Source organism: Trichechus manatus, unplaced genomic scaffold (genome assembly GCF_000243295.1).
Source record: "Trichechus manatus latirostris isolate Lorelei unplaced genomic scaffold, TriManLat1.0 scaffold00022, whole genome shotgun sequence".
NCBI lineage: Eukaryota > Metazoa > Chordata > Mammalia > Sirenia > Trichechidae > Trichechus > Trichechus manatus.
In genome coordinates this window covers 6035198-6049351 of record NW_004443958.1, presented here as the reverse complement: position 1 = coordinate 6049351, position 14154 = coordinate 6035198, and positions in this window count along the sequence as shown.

Genomic DNA, 14154 nt, shown 5'->3' with positions numbered 1-14154 from the left:
CTAACTGTTTGCACCACTCAGCCACTCCTGGTATGTGCCAGGTACTGGTTAATCACTATGGTTTCCGGATTGAGCAAAAAAGACAAATACAAAGAACAAAAAGACTCAACAAATACATATACAATAGAAAACGACTTGGCATTCATAGTTTAGTAAGTTTAATACATTGAGGAGAAAAAAGGAATGTGTTCTATGAGAGCTGGGAGGAAGTTATTTTTGCTATGAATTAGTCAGATCTTGTAATGTCAGATTTGGCTCATAAAAACTGCAGAAGAATTAGAAAAAAAGATTATTATAGAGATTTTTTAAAAACTGACTCCCATACTCTTATAAAGACAAAAATAAAAGGGAGTGAGGTATTTAAATTAGAAATTAAAAATCTAAGAGGTGACTTGAAACTAACTTGAATATGGAGAAATGTTAACTGGCTGTGCTCTATACTTATAGAGAACTTTGTCAACTCAACAGCAACGAGTTTTGCAAGAGAAAATGAGCTTAATGTATGGTAAGAGAGATTGTGGCTGGACATAAGGAAAAGCTACTTAACGCTCAGGGTGATAAAATCCAGGCCCTGGAATCAGGGAAGAACCTGTTGTTGGTGAGTTCTACATTCCACATTGTTTATCAGAAACTGGTACATTATCTTGCAGCCCCTCAGTTCCTGCTCTGCCCCTCTGGGCCTTTCCATGGGCACTGAGTCCCTCTCAACTCTAAGGGCGAAGGCCGTCCTTCCAGATCTTTGTGCCAATGAGCTCTGTCTCATTGTCCCAACCATATTTCATTGACACAGGGTGAGTCCCTGGGTGGTATAAATGGTTAATGTGCTCAGCTGCTAACCAAAATGTTGTGAGTTCAAGTCCACCCAGAGGCACCTTGGACTAAAGGCCTAGTGAGCTACTTCTGAAAAATTAGACATTGAAAACTCTGTGGAGCCCATTCAACTCTGACACACATGGAGTCACCGTGAGTCGGAGTCGACTCAATGACAACTGGTTTAACTCAAAGTGTGGTTGCAGGCCAGCATCACCCCAGACCTATTGAATCATAATCTCCAGTGGAATCTGAGCATCAGTGATTCCTATGCATATAGATGTTTGAAAAGCACTGTTCTAGAGCACTGGCAGACCTGACTTTAAAGCTTGGCTCTGCTACAATCTGGCTCTGTGACCTTGGCTTAGTCACCTAACCTAGCTGAGATTCAGCTTTCTCATCTGTAAAATGGGTGTAAGAATTCTTACCTCATAGGTTCTCAGAAAGGCTACCTTATTTCAAATGGATCCTTTCTAATTACATTTACTTTAGTCCTTATTTATTTATTTTCCTTGAGAGAACTTATTAGAACTTGAAATTATTTGTCTCTAGACTGTTTTGAATGAGTGGCTGGCACCTAATGGGTGGCTCAATATTTGCTGAATCACTGAATATAAAAAGGATTACATTAGATAATGCACGTGAAGCATTAGCCCAATGACTGACTTGGAGAAAATATTCACTAAATGGTAGTTATTGACAAGACTGGCTATATAATTTGTGAGGCCCAGTGCAAAATGCAAAGGGGTGGCCCTTTGTTAAAAAGTTATTAATAATTTCATGACGGCCATAGCAGAGCATTAAACCAAGAGTGGGGCCCTTCTCAGCACTGGTCCCTGTGTGACTACATAGGTCACATGCCCAGGAAGCTGGCTCTGGCTATTGCCAGCATGACCACGATTGCATTATAGAAGTTTCTGTGGGAGATGTTATCATCCCCAAGCATGGGCCAGCTTCCCAATGAGGTGTGAGGTCGTGGGCACACGCCGCATGGGCTCACTTTGCCTTCCTGGGCTCCGTTCCCCCTCCTATACCTGCTCCGATGAAGATGCCTAGGATAACTCGAAACTTGAGAAAGTACAAAATGGGCCCTGTCAGGTCTGCCAGCCCCAAATGATTCCCCACAGCAAAGTGCTGATTTACACCTGATTGGTAAGTGTGGCATTCATTGAATCAGCAAAAGTTCTGCAAATGTGGGCTAAACAGAATTTTAAATGAGTTTCTTTAATGTACGTCTGCATAATGTACAGCTTTTAATTTACTTGATAATGTAAAAATACAGTCTGAGATGAGGAACGAGGCAGACAGAGTCACTCAATTCTAATGTTAACAACTTTTCTTTATGAGAGACTGAAAATAAGGGCAGGGCTCGGAATAGAAAACAGCCGTGAGGACTTAAAGCTAAAAACAGGGAGGGATGAGCTCACCGTAGAACAACCAGGCTGGTGCTGGCTCCAGGACCAGCTGCGTTGTGGGAATGTGACTACTAAGAACCAAAGCAAGGTGCTTCCAGTGGACCAGCCTTGCTGGGTTCAGAATGGCATCCTGACTGGGCTAAGTTTATGCTTTTAGCACCTTGGTCTCTTTATCTGTTAAGTGGGAAAATCGCCCACTTCCTGCCTACCTCACAGATGTTGTAAGAGAAAAAAGAACATCACTGTTGTGAAAATGTTTCGTTCAACAGTGTGGCATAAACAAGCAAAGTGGTGTACTCTGTAGAATAAGCCCTAGCCTGAGAGTTTAAAAACCTAGCTTTGGATACAAATTGTTCTATTTATTAACTTCCTGATCTTCAGTATTCTGGTGTTGGGCAGATAGACCTGGTGAGAATCATAAACCTGCCACTACCTAGCTGTGTAAACGCTCACTGAGCCTTAGTTTTCTCATCTATAAAATGGACTTGAACTAAATCCTGGGGAGTATTTAGCCCACCCACAACTACCATGTTAAAAGCCCTTGACAAGTCTTTCTCAACTTATCTCTTCTGTCAGTGGAGCTCGTGGTTGTTAGCTGCCATCAGGCTGATTCCAATTCATGGTAACTTGATGTGTGCAGAGGAGAACTGCTCCACAGGATTTTCAAGGTGGTGGGCCTTGTCTTTTGAGACCTCTAGGTGTGTCCGAACGGTCAATCTTGTGGCTAGTAGCTAAGCGCTCAACTGTTTGCGCCACCCAGGGACTCCTTATAATATTGTTTAGAAAACTTCAAAGCAATATCCTGACACATGATATTACCGTATGTTAAACTCAAGCGGAGTCTGCCTTATTGTTGCTTGCAGCTCCTCTTCCTGCCTTCCACTGGCCCCAAACTCTCAGTTTTCTGCTTCTGTTGGCTTTGGGGTCTTCTTGTTCAGAGTTCTCTGTAAACTACTCCTTCTGAGGATATTAACTTTTAACAATGATGGGAGTCTTCTCATAGTGGTTTGTGCATGAATTCTGAGAGTTTGAAATTAAACGAGTTTTCCAGAGGCAAAAGAGTCCTGTTATAATGATTGAGCAACAGGTCAGTGGAGCTGATATTATAGGACACGTGGCCCTGCTGGGTGTACTTTCAAATCACACAGCTCAAGCACCACAGACTCATGTCCACTTGATCCAAGTTCTTAAACATATACTCAGCTAGAAATGCAATTGTATCTTAATATTTCTGCTCAGCCTTAATGATTGTATGATTTTGATAATGACCTCAATTTTGCCATTTATTATGTTTTTCTGCCACAGTTCTCAGCTACGCACAGAACTGCACAGTTCATGACTTCCCAGCAGCCATGTATATGGTTCTCCACCTTCTTCTAGTACCAGATGCTACTGTATTCTGGCCAGTGTTGCAACCCAGGACCTAGGCTGGCCCAATCGCCATAACTTCCCCCCTGGCCACAGTGAATGGCTCAAGAGGTGGCCATATGGACCAAGGCAAGCCAATTTTGTCCTTTCTCAAAATTTTTCTGACTAACTGGGGGAACATGATGATGAACGTAGGTCCAGACTGGTCTGCGACCATTTTCCTGTTGGCACACAGCTATAGAGATGAGAGACAGATGGATAGATATACAGAGCGCCCGCATGATGTTCTGGCCAGGCCCACTCCCTCACTTTCCAAGGTTTGAGTATGTGAACAGTAAACCACTCTCCTCTTTTTCCCTTGAGCAATTTGAGTTGGTTTCTGTCACTTATAAACAGGAGTCCTCATGAAGAGTGTCATGGATTGAACTGTGCCTGATATGACCAGCAAGAGGTCATTCTCTTCACGTTATGGTGACAGAGATGATATTGAAAAGAGTAATAGAGCGAGGGGTGGTGATTAAGTAGAGGCGGTGGTTACCAACTACTCTTGTAAGAAAACTGGTAGGGAGAGGAAAGAAAGAGATTGGGCATTAGTAAGGTATCAGAATCAAGGAAAGGTATGTTTTTCAGGTTAGAGGAGAATTTTCAAGTGTCTGAGTTATCTCCCCTCTCTTCACCTACAAACAGAGAGGCGGGAGACTGAAATCTCAAGGAAGGGAGGATAACCAATGGAGAAATGTCCCAGGAGAAATGCAGTAGAGAACACCTGAAGAGGAAGTAGCGTTGATCAGTGTCATGGATTGAACTGTGTCCCCCAAAAAATGTGTGTATCAATTTGGCTGGGCCATGATTCCTCGTATTGTGTGGTTGCCCTCCATTCTGTGATTGTAATTTTATGTTAAAGAGCATTATGATGAATAACACCCTTACTAAGGTCACATCCCTGATTCAATGTAAAGGGAGTTTCCTTAGATTGTGGCCTGCACCACGTTTTATCTTACAAGAGATAAAAGCAAAGGGAAGCAAGCAGAGAATTGGGAACCTCATACCTCCAAGAAAGCAGTGCAGGAAGCAGAGCGCATCCTTTGGACCTGAGGTTCCTGTGCTGAGATACTCCCAGACCAAAGGAAGACTGATGACAAGGACCTTCCTCCAGAACCGACAGAGGGAGAAAGCCTTCCCCTGGAGCTGGCACCCTGAATTTGGTCTTCTAGCCTACTGGACTGTGAAAGAATAAACTTCTCTTTGTTAAAGCCATCTGCTAGTGGTATTTCTGTTATAGAAGCACTAGATGACTAAGTCAGTAAAGCAGAAACTTCGCTGAGAGCATAATAAAGGAGGAGAAGATGGTAACAGAGAATAACTGTGAGGTGGAGAGAAGATGTGGAAGCTCATGCTAGGGTAGCTACAGTTTTCTCACTGCAAGAGAGAAGTTGAAGAATTAAATCACTGTTTGGACAGAGGAAGGGTTTTCCAGCTACCAGCTATGCTCCCCTTGCCCTGCAACTACTCAAGAAGGGTGGTGGCAGGAACAGGTTATGGAAATGAAAGACCTTTGGGGTTGACCTGTATATCGTAATTGTATATCGTAATTGGTGAGTTGTCATCAACTGTCATATCTCAAACTTCCTTGCATGGCAAGGGCATCTGTTGAGGCTGTTGGGGAGTGCTGGGCACATGGGTATGGAGAGAAGTCAGGCTCTGCTAAGTCAGTGAACCTGATAGGAGATAGGAAAATCAATGGGCTGTGTGCAATCTTTTGTATCCTACTCAACTATGGTTACTAGGTTTCCCAAGGGAAAATTTTATAATGTCCTGATCCCACTGGGACTGTGGACAGTGATTGTCCTGCATTGCCATATCTCTTTGTCTTAGTCATCTAGTGCTACTATAACAGAAATACCACAAATGAATGGCTTTAACAAAGAGAAATTTATTTTCTCACAGTCCAAATTCAGGGCGTCAGCTCCCGGGGAAGGCTTTCTGTCTCCGTCAGCTCTGGAGGAAGGTCTTTGTCAGCAATCTTCCCCTGGTCTGGGAGCATCTCAGCACAGGAACCTCAGGTCCAAAGGACACACTCTGCTCCTGGTGCTTCTTTCTTGGTGGTATGAGGTCCCCAACTCTCTGCTTGCTTCCCTTTCCTTATATGTCTCGTAAGATAAAATGTGATGCAGGCCACACGCCAGGGAAACTCCCTTTACGTTGGATCAGGGATGTGACCTTAGTAAGGGTGTTACAACCCCACCCTAATCCTCTTTAACATAAAATTACAATCAGAAAATGGAAGGCAACCACGCAATACTAGGAATCATGGTCCAGCCAAATTGATACCCACATTTTTTGGGGGACACAGTTCAATCCATGATACTCTTCATTATTCTTTGGTCTCCAGGAGAGCAGACTGATATGAAGTCTTTAAGGAAACACCACTGTCTTAGCAGCTCTCACCTGCCTTAAGAATGTAGGACATACCCATTGCTTGCCATCTTGGCCTTTTGTTTTTATTTTGACCTTGCATATCTAGTTGAGATAGTATAAAATATGGAGGTTAAGAGTTCTTGTTGCAAAGTTAGGTGGATCTGGATTTGAATCTCAGTGCTACCTCTGACTACCTTACATGGCTTCAAGGAAGTTATTTAACCTCTTTAATCTTCCGTTCCTCATCAGTAATAAGGGATAATAAAAGTACCTACTTTGTCTGTTATGAGTGTTAAATGAGATATCATATGTAAAATGCCTAAAATACAGCCTGATATACAGCACATAGTAGATACTTCCATAGCTGAATTCAATTAGATAACCAGTGAAAGAATTTGGGACTCCTTATTACTTCTTATATGATGAGATTTTGTTTTGTCTGTTGATGTATCACAAAACTTCAATGTGCTTTGAACATTTCTTTATACAATAAACCAGGTAGGTCAATTTCAAGCTACTATTATTTGCTTTATTTTGAATTCAGTGTCTTGTTCAAGGGAAAACCACTAGGCCAAGGCTGGTCAATGGCTTTTATCTCATGCTAAACCTAATCCATCGATAGTGTTCTCCTGGGGTATGGTAGTGAGGCTTTTCTAGGCAAATTGAAAGGAGTGCTGTGATTGATTAGTGATGTCTGCCATTGACGTGATTAGGGTAGTGACTGAATCTGTTTCCTGTATGTGCTGACTCTGCAATTGTCCCTGAGGTCATGGTTTACAGATGCAGGTCTTAGACCAAGGAGTATTACATAACTCCCAGACTTGTCAATGCTCATGGAGGAAGTACCTGCTAATTTGAAGAGGCTAGAGAAGCAGCTGTCATTACACCTCAGGTCATGGAAAAATGGGTGGCTATAAAAAGAAAGACATTGCATTTTGTAGTCTTGTACTTGGAGAATGACAGTGCAATGTGCATGTGTAAATCTGGAGCCTCCAGCATTGACAGGTTTAAGACCGTCTGCATGATTCCAGGAAAACTGTTTGCAAAGTTAAAAAAAAAAAAGAAGTGCCAATCACCTGGCTGCTGATGCTGCGACTTGCCTGATTTCCTGCTTCACCTCTATACCTCCCCACAGACGGATTCACTTAAGCCCACCTGCTGCTCAGCTGGCATCACACCAAACGCTGAGCCCAATCCTTCCTGCTGTCAAGAGGGATTTTAGAACTCTAGTAGTTATTCCAGATAACCTGGTAACACTCAGCTGAGTCTGGCCTTGTTGCCTTGAGCCCTTGGGGGTTGGGGTCTGCCTTGTCTATGCCTCTGAACGCAGCCCTGTTGTCGTCCTGTCTGTCCAGATCTCTAAAATGATCTTTCCACTGGACTGTACATATTTGGAGCCCTGGTGGCACAGTAGTTAAGAGCTACAGCTGCTAACCAAAAGGTCGGCGGTTTGAATCCACCAGCTGCTCCTCGGAAGCCCTATGGGGCAGTTCTACTCTGTCCTATAGGGTTACTATGAGTCAGAATCCACTTGACGGCAACAGGTTTTCCTACATCCTCACCTGTCAGGATGTCCTGTTACTTCTTACTTTCACATGTCAAAGACTTTCTTTCACAGCCTGTGTCTTAATAGTGATGCTTTTACTCCCATAGCCGTGGTATGGGCAATGGAGATAATACAGGCTTTGAAAGCAGTCAGACCGGGATTCCAGTTTCAGCTCAGCTTTTTCTTAACTATGTGGCATTGCAGAGGTGGGTTGGTTTTCTCATCTATAAAATGGGGATGTGAATAATAATAACTGGAGGATAGTAAGCAAACATGTTGAAGACCTAGCACATAGTAGCTGCTAACATAAGAATAAAAACAATAACATTAACAATAGCTATCATTCACTGAGTACTTACCATGTATGAGGCACCTAGCCAAGTGCCTTACTTATATTCTCCTCTCTCTCTGCCTCCCAGGAAATCAGTATTATGATCTGCATTTCATAAATGAAGAAACTGAGCTTAGCAAGGTAAGTAACTTACTCCGTGTCACCCAGAGAATAAACACAGAGCCCAGGTTTGAATCAAGATCCATTTGTCCAACTCTAAAGCCTGGCCTCTTTTAATCACACTGTACTGTCAACAAACAGTATAACTATTTTCTACTGTTTGGATGAATTTTCTCCTCTTCTCTGAAGCTGGGTTTGTCCCAGGCATTTACTGTACCCCTCTGGACATAAATGATTACAGTTTTCCTCTTCCCACTCCCCCCGGTATGCCCCATCCTGTTCCAATGGAACATTTTATGACTGGACATGTTACAAGATATGACAGCGTCTAGTCTATTATGCCAAGCAAATTTGAGTTTGAAAATATTGAACTGGTTTTAGATACAGCCATGGGAGTAATTTTAAAATCTGGGCTCCCAACCAACAAAGTAATTTTCCTTTATTAATGGGAAAATAAACATCTCCCGTAAAGAATGGTGCCTTCCCTCCATGGCCCTTGTCCTCAGAAAGACAGGGCTGGGTGAGCGTCATTCATGCCTGAAGATGCCATATGAGGCTAGGTGGGCAAGTTGGAGACCCAGAGCAGACCTGAAGCACGTGTCTACTTGGCCCTGCCCTGTGAGTTTGCTTCTTGCTCCTTCATTTCCTACTGAGTGATGGTTCTCTTCTCATTAAAGATTACACTGAAGTCATGGGAGGGACCCCTTTTTTAGAGTGTCTGGAGCAAGTCAATGAGTTGTGAGGGTGTTATTAAAATTTGGTTGCTTGCTGGTACCAATTGACCATCAAGGTGATCTGACAAGAAGGAATAAGAAAAACTCTAATTTATTGAGCCAAGTATTGCCTTAAGTGTTTTGTATACGTTGTTGTTGTTAGGTGCCATCGAGTTGGTTCTACTCATAGCAAACCTATGTACAACAGAATAATCACAGCTATGTTTAAGCCCATTGTTGCAGTTACCATGTCAGTTGATCTCGTTGAGGGTCTTCCTCTTTTTCTCTGACCCTCTCCTTTACCAAGCAGGATGTCCTTCTCCAGGGACTGGTCTCTCCTGATAACATATCCAAAGTACATGAGATAAAGTCTTGCCATCCTCCCTTTTAAGGAGCATTCTGGCTGTATACATTATTTTACTTAATTATCCAATAGTTCTATAGGGAAGACATTATTATTCCCATTTTTATAAAACTGTAGCTCAGAGAAATTAAATATCCTGTTTCAGATCAAATAGTAAATAATGGCACCACCTAGCACATTTTATCATAAAGATATACCACCATTCAAAGCCAAGATTCAAATAGTGAATAATGAGCGTTAACTCTCAAAATTGGTGTCAGAATTTCTCCCTGATTCAATACCTATTATATCAGATGCGTAATTAGAATCTACCCAAAACTGATGTGACTTTACAGCCAGAGCCTGAAATTGAGAGATGCCGTTCAGCTATTTGCATACAAATAGACTACAATTATTATGAAGTATAGTCCATTATGGAATTCAGTTTAGCTTGCATTTTAGCTGAAATCATAAAAAGTCAGCTAAAAAAGAGTTAGCTTTATCAATTACATTTTTGTTTTTTAGGATTTCTGAATTGATGTGCTCAAGGGAAAAAAATACCAATGGGCTAAAATATTAAATCAACATTGTGGGAAATGAGATCGACATTTTTGAAAGTTTGGGTCTTTTTCTAAGGACAGTGACAGAAATCTCAACTATCTCTCTGATTTTGGCTCTGATCTCAGTTTTGCGTCTGTGCTGGCCAATCCACCCACAGGACATGCTTTAGGTGGTATGATCTCTCGGGAGCAGCCGAAGATTCCTGGATTTCTGCATCACAGCTTGACTCACTTTTTCTTCCTGGACATTCATGGAGGCCATTCTTCCCCAGGGCTACATAAGAGATAACGTATGGGATTTAGAGTTAGTCAGACATGGCTCTGAGAACTGACTATGTCATTACTTAGCTGTGCATCCCTGAACAAATTATTTTACCTCTCTGTTTTACAGCTTCTTCATCTGAAAAATAGGGATTATAGTAGCAGATATTCAAAGAGTTGCTTTAAGAATGAAATGAGATAATAAATGTAAAGTTCTTAGTATAACTCATGGTACATTGTAAAATCACTATGCATACTAATTGTTATAATTGTCATAAGATAAATATTTAAGATGAATAACTTCATAAATTCAGTGACCCATGTGGTCCAGTCCCAGAGTGATATGTGACATTCAGGGAAATACAGTCTAACAACCAAAGATAATTAAAAGCAATTCAAATCTTTTACTTGCATTTCTTGGAGAACATCAAAGAGAATCCCATTCCTAAACCACCTTGACACTTTGTAACACTTTCCCTTTTCACTCCAATTCCCTTATGCCCTTAGCTGCTCCAGTTATAAATTCGAGCTCCAAAAACACTCTTCCTTGAAAACCAGTCCACAAAGATTCTTGGTCTCTTTTTCCCTTATCCCTCTTTCCATTACTTTATTATGCATGTTAACTTAGCTTCTCTCTCAGCAAGCAAAAATCCTTCTTTGGTAGGACTGGGAAGGGGTGGGAACTGAGCAGGCAATGCAGGATTAATTTTAATGAGCCATGGGTGGGGTGAAAGTTGTGAACACTCAAACACTAATAACTTTATATCAGGTAAGTATTGTCTCCAGCACAAGGAAAGTTCTGTCTTCTAAGCTGTTCACCCTACCTCTGAAGCTTGACTTCATGAAGGATGTTGATACACTTAGCCATGCTGAGGTGGAGACACCAGCAAAAAACCCGCTTGTATCAATGAAAGGTAGTCATCCCATATGGAAACTGATTGAAAGACTTAGCAAAAGGAAAACTCACAGGTGACATGACAGCTGCTTAGAAGCTCCAAAATAGTAAAACTAGAATCAACAATAGAATTTACAGGGAGTGGACATTTAGCTCAGTGTAATGCAGAAAGTTCTTATAGTTAGAGCTGTTGGAAGACAGAGGAGCTTACTTGCAAGGCAATGAATTCTCCCTCACTGGAGATACTAAAAAAAAAAAAAGACTCATGACTTCTAGACAGATATATTGTAAATGGTGTAAAGCATCTGAGGAAGGTTGGAAGAACCATTGAGGTCTCTTTCTGTGCTGAGCATCTATAACTCTGTTAATCAGAACAGAATTTGGTATATCCTTCCAATGTTGACAACTTGTAGCTCCTGATCTGAGACCCCATATACCCATGGCAATTTTGTGTGTGTGTATATGAGATGCTGTGTATTCTGGTACCTTCTCTGTCCCTGTCTCTTTCTTTCTTTGCTTTTGGTAACGTAATTCTCATCCTTACCCAAGTTGCTGTCTCACTTCTGGGAAAATGAGTGGTATGATTTCAAACTTCATTCTTCTTTTCTTACCAATCTAGAGGGTCAGAGGGGGCATGGGTCCAGCAGAGCAAACTTACGGCAGGGGTCATGTAATGACCACTTGTCTAGAACTTAGGAGCCCTGGCTTCTTGTCCGGGCTCTGACATTAATTATTTGTAAGCCTCATCACCTCTCTGGGTCTCTGATTCCTTATGAGTCAGAATCTACTCAACAGCAGTGGGTTAAGGTTCCCAGTTTTTTAATTCATGACTCTAAGGACCTAAATGTCTCTCTAGTAGAAAGTAAAATGACTCGGAAAACATTTTAATAACACGTTATTAAGCTGGAGCAGCATCTGGAATCTTAGTATTATACTATTTTTCAACAAATATTCATTATGCACCATATGCTTTATATATGACACATGCATTCATAGGCACAACTATATAGCAGGTGACAGGGCAGGTAAGATGCCTGCCCTCATGGGAGCTCACATGCAAGGGGGCAATAGAACCTGTAGAAAAGTAAATGAGGAAACAGCTGATCTCATGTTGCTGTTGTTAGATGCCGTCAACTTGGTTCTGACTTCTAGCTACCCTATCTACAACAGAATGAAACACTACCCGGTCCTGCACCATCCTCGTGATCGTTGTTATGTTTGAACCCATTGTTGCAACCACTGTGTCAATCCATCTTGTCGAAAGTCTAATCTCATAAAGAAGAGAAAATAAGGTGATATGTTTGAGATTGACTACGAAGGTTAAGAATGGTCTGTCAGAGGAAATCCATTTGAACTGCCTTTCAATTCATAACAAGAAGTCAGCTATGTGAAGACATAGGGAGAGAGAGAAGAGCAAAAACAAAGGCTTTTTGGTTTGTTCAAGGAATATAAAGAAGGCCAGAGTGTCTGGAATGAGGTGGTATGGAGAGAGCAAGATGCTAGAAGTAGGCAGCTCCCAGATCACAAAGAAATATGGGAAGAGTTTAGATATTATTTCATATGTAAGGAGTAGCCATTTGAAGGTTTTCAGCAATTAAAAGAAACTGTTTTCAAGGTTCTAAAAATCAGTGACTACTGTGTGGGGAATGGATTATAAGGAGAATGGATGGTCCTAAGCAGTTCAGGTCAAAGGATGATTGGCATGAGGGTGGCCTGGGCTGGGGTGATAGCAGAGGTGGAGAAAAGAGGATGCAATCAGGAAACCTGGCAGTGGAGCCAACAGGACTTAGGATGCTGTGTGTGTGGATCATTCATTGTTTCTCTCTCTGAACACTTGAGAATAGATATGTCATGGGGAAGGAACAAATATTATTAAAAATAATAATGGCTATTATTTACTGAGCATCTATTTCATGAGCTCTGTGTAGTACTTTTGTCTGTTTTATGTCTTCAGTTCAATAAATTTGTTGACAGACTGAATGAATATCAGGCACTGTTTAAGGACCTTGCCTACATTATTTCATTTAGTTCTCAAAATAATCTTATTAGATAGATGTTATTTTGCACAGTGACTTATGGAGATTCAGTAACTTGCCCACTGTAACCCAGTTCATAAGCTACAGAATTAGGGTTTGAACTCAGGTTAGTTTTATTCCACTATAAGCACTGTGAATTTATTTCCTAGCATGTCAGACAGCATTGAGGGTGTCTGAGTTGGAACTAACCAGTTCTGGGGACCTGAGTGATCTTTCGAGAGTCTTCCTCAGAATATTCTCCTAGCATAGAAGCCTTACCTCTAGGAATGAGTTTACTTATAAAAACTGGAGAAAGCTGGCAATTAATTTGAGGCTCTGAACCTGAACTAAGCAAAAACTGTGACTCCTCCTAGCTACAGCCATAACAAGACTTTAATGTTGTTTTCAAAATCTGGTGTGGAATTCTCCAATGTTAGTCACACACTGAAGCCCAAACTGTAAGTGAAATAAATAATTGCAAGATTAGCCAATAAGTAGATGCCTTTTTTTTTTAAACTGGCAGAAAAAATATTTCTTTCCACAGAGAAAGTGAGCTAAAAGCATAGTTTCAACCATCTAATGATATCAAAGAGAGAAATTATTTTTTTTTACGTGTACATAATTACCAAGACCTCGGCTGCTAACCAAAGGGTTGGCAGTTTGAATCCACCAGCTGCTCCTTGGAAACCCTATGGGGCAGTCCCACTCTGTCCAATAGGGTTGCTATGAGTTGGAATCGACTCGACGGCAACAGATTTGGTTTTTGGTTATGCACCCTGGGTAATGTGCTCTGATTTTCTATAATTCTGCATCTGATAGCATCTTTAGAGATTAAAAATAGCCTTAGAGAAACTTTCAGACTGATTCCAGGAACAGTAATAAAGCTAAAAAAACATGTTTAGTACTTTAGCTCTTAATTTTAGGAAGGTATCTTCCTTTCCCTCTTTTAAGATGTCAGGAATAATGACAAAAATTGATGAAGAAATGTGAATTCAACCAATTTCTGCAATGGCAGATTTGGTTATTGGCAATTTCTCTCTGCTTTACCATCATTCACCGACTGCACTTTAAAGACTAACTGGAGTTAATGAAGGTCTTCACCACTCTGCCTTCTTCTGATCTATCTTCATTGCTGGAACATTCTTCTATTGTACTTAACAAATAAATATGATTCCACGTTTGTCTACACTGGGCTGTGAGCTCCTTGAGGATCAGTTATATCTCATTTACCTTTGTATGCTCTATGAGTGAGAGTATGTATGGCTGCAAGTAACAGAAAAAGAAAGGGAAAAAAACAAAACAAAACAAAACAATTCAAGCTAAGCTAGATGATAAGGACATGTACCGGCTTATGTAACT